Raw genomic sequence first — 3,598 nt, forward strand, 5'->3', positions numbered from 1 at the left:
TACGTCTGAATCAGGAAGTGCCTACACATCGATGGGGCCGTCACGGCTTTACTGCAGGGGTTTTTTTTCTTCCCTCCCGATGCTCAAAATCCTGGCGGCCCTTCCGTCGCTGGCATTGAGAGCAAGCTCCACATCGCCCACCCTGTCTGTGCCAGGCCCTGCTCCTGTGTGGCACCCTCCCACCCTTACAGGCAGCAGATCGCGCAGGCAGGTGGAACTCGCTTACACGCTGAAAAGGGTAGAGTTAGGGTCTGTGCCCTGCACCCCCGCCAGGTCCCAAGGCAGCCCTGAGCTGGGGGGGGGGGGGGACGGGGAGGGGGTGTCCACGACACCCACACTGGATCCTTTGGACTGGAACCATCTGCAAAGCCTTGGGGAGTGTCACCGCCTCCTGGAGAGCCTGCCTGGACCTGGCAGGACACAAAAGAGGTCGCGCCACTCTCTCAAGGTCACACAGTGGGAAAAGGCAGGGCTGCGGTTTGAACCCAAGCAGCCTGGCCCCAGCCCAAACCCCAAACCAGCTTCACCGGCCCACCCCCTCCAACAATCTTAAAACAGAAGATGTTTCCCGGCTTTTTTTTAGAGGTGAAGGAAGCCCCTTTCCCAAAGTCAAGCAGCTGAGACATGACGTCAGAGCCCCCGACCCCCCTGCCTGGAGGATGAACGGACACCTGCACGCAGAGGAAGTGGGGCTCAGGAGGGGCAGTGCACAGCTCCTCCACCGCTGGCCAGACGGTGGGGTTAAGGGGGTGTCTCTGGGCCAAGTACCCTGAACCCCAGAACAACTTTCTTTCAGCAGGCCAGCAGACACACACACACCCCCACACACACTGAAAATAACTCAGCCCACCCCCAGGACATGACGAGGTCCTGCATGGAAACTGCTGGACCTGGATTTTCCGTCTGCGGTGTGGCAGACACACAGTGTGGGAGGCACGTCCCAGCAACCCCCCCTTTCCAACCGCACACCGAGGACCTGAGAAGGCACGTCCTAAAAACGCAGCAGCCCCCCTCACCCCCAGACTTCCTCCGAGGCGTCCAGAAGGCTCAGATCACTTGCCCCGAGGGCTTTTCTCTGAGCAGGGGCGGGGCTGTGCCAAGGATGTTTCAGGCTCAGGGGGCTCCGGCAGTCCTGGACGCCTGCCAGTGCGGCCCGGCCGCAGGGAGGCTCCGGCTCTGCCCTCTGGCTCCCGCGGCACAGAGGGGGGCGGCCGGCACGCGTTCGCCCGTGCATCCACTCACACAGTGCCGTGACCTGACAAAACACAAGCGAAGGGGCCGGGCCCACAGCTTCGTGCGTGTGAGCTGGCATCCTCATGACAGGGCTTTTGTCCCTCCAGCCTTGCTGCAGTCGGGGGACTGCCCCTCTCTGTGTGGTCCTGACACTTCCCGTCAAGGTGCCAAAGGTGCAACGTGATAGTGGGATCAGTGAGATGCGGGTGGTCTTTACTGAGCACCTACGGCATGCTGGGTGGGGCCTGGACGGAGGCCGCAGGGTTGGACCCAGGAGGCTCCAGGGGAGGCTCCTGCGGGCAGAGACCGGGTGGGAAGGAGCAGCGCCTGTTCCTGCCTAGCTAGGAGGCCAGGTGGCTGCAGGGAGAGTGTGCGGCCGGAGCAGATGTGGCCGCCCTCACCTCCCTGCTGACCTGTCTCACCCTGTCCTTAAAGTACCTGCACAGGGTCAAGATTAAAATGTGGTGAGGGCAGCAGGGATTAGGATTAGGGCTAGCTGGGGAATCTGCCTTGGGCCAGGAAGGCCCGCCCTGGGGACAGAGCCCGGGCTGGGAGGCACTGATGTAAGCCCCTAGCTGGGTCCTAGGCCTCGCCCATGTCCCCTGGAGACGGGACCACGCTTCGTGCCTGGAAATCACCACTGCCTCGCTGCCTCACTCCACCTGAGGGACCCAGAACCCAGGCCTGTCTCAAGGAAGAGGTGCCCGGGGGTGAGCAGAAAGGCCCTGGCACACGACAGGTGCCACCCGAGTGCAGCCCCCAGCCCCGCCACTCTCTGTGCCCCTCTTGGGGCTCAGTCCCCTGGAGCGAGCGCCTCGACGCAGGCCTCACTCCCTGCGGAGGGTCCCGGAGCTCAGGCTGTACCCCAGATGGCCCCACCAGGAAGCACTAGGCAAAATGGTGGGAGTGGGCACCGGGGGTGGGCTTCCAGCAGATCCAAGCGTCCGTTCACCCAGAATCCCAGAACCGCATCCCTCCCAGGACGCGGCCACCCCTCAGGGCGCACGACCTTTCAGTCAGGGACAAGGCGACCTGCCCGGTTTAGCACTGAGTTCGCGTCCGGGAGCCCTGGCCCGGCGACACCGCCCCTCGTGCAGGTCACCCCGACGGCACAGCCCCCTCTCCACCCCTCCTGCGTTCTCAGTCCGTATCTGGCGGTCCCCAGCCTCGCGCTCCAGGAGGCGGGACATCACACACCAGGCGCTCGGGCGCCGCTTCTGAACGAAGGGCAGCCCACAAGCAACCAACGGCCCAGCAGCCGGAGCCCGAGCTCCCGCGGGACCACAGCCACCCAGGACGGGCGCGGAGCCGCCTCCACAAGACCTAGTCTCCACCTGCGTCCCAAGAAATGAGGGAAGACGGGGCAGGTCATGCCATCGAGCATGCAAACTCCCACTGCACCCCTGCATCCCTGTCCACAAAGCCAGGAGCACCCCCTGCAGACCTGGAACCACTGCAAAGCCTCACACCCAGGTCCTGCGGGGCAGGTTACAACCAGTGAGGACAAGTGACACGGGTGGCAAATGAGGGCCAGGGAATGCTCCAAACCTCAGAGGCTAAGAACCCCCTTTCTGTGACCCCACCCGTCCTGTGCGTTGCCCACAGGGACAGCGCTCCAGAGCAGGGGCTGAGTTCACTTTCCAAGCGCTCACCACGGACCCCGATTCCAAGTCTCCCCTGAGCTAAGGCTGCAGCTCCAGCGACGGGAGGGCTTGGGGGCTGTGTGAGCAGGAGCCCCGCAGACGCCTCCACACGCCGGCCCCGGAGCCACCCCTGCCCACCCTCGAGTTCTGCTGGGGGGGAGGAGGGTCACTCCAGGGGCCGGCTCGGCCAAGCCCCACCCACTGGACCCCCAAACTGGGGAGGCACTACAGGCGCCAGTCTGCCTCCAGGCTGGGGGGACAGGAGCGGCCTCTGCTGGACGGTGAGGCAAAGCCACAGCCCAGCCCTGGCCTCTGGACACGCACGGGGCACCCGACGTGCCAGGCACCAGGCTCCACGTCCTCACAGCAGCCCAGGGGTAGGGCGTCCAGGTTTAACAAGTGCAGACACAGGACCCGGTCACACTGGAATCCCAGGGGCTTCCCTGGTGGCGCAGTGGTGAGGAGGCCGCCTGCCAGGGCAGGGGACACGGGCTCAAGTCCCTGGTCCGGGAAGATCCCACGTGCCACGGAGCAACGAAGCCCGTGCGCCACAACTACTAAGCCTGCCCTCTAGAGCCCACGGAAGCCCGCACACCACAACAAAGAGTAGTCCCCACTCTTCGCAACCAGAGAAAGCCCACGCAGCAACGAAGACCCAATGCTGCCAAAGAACATATAAATAAATAGGTAAATTTATTTAAAAAAAAAAAACAAACCTAGGA

This window comes from Hippopotamus amphibius, chromosome 15 (genome assembly GCF_030028045.1).
Source record: "Hippopotamus amphibius kiboko isolate mHipAmp2 chromosome 15, mHipAmp2.hap2, whole genome shotgun sequence".
NCBI lineage: Eukaryota > Metazoa > Chordata > Mammalia > Artiodactyla > Hippopotamidae > Hippopotamus > Hippopotamus amphibius.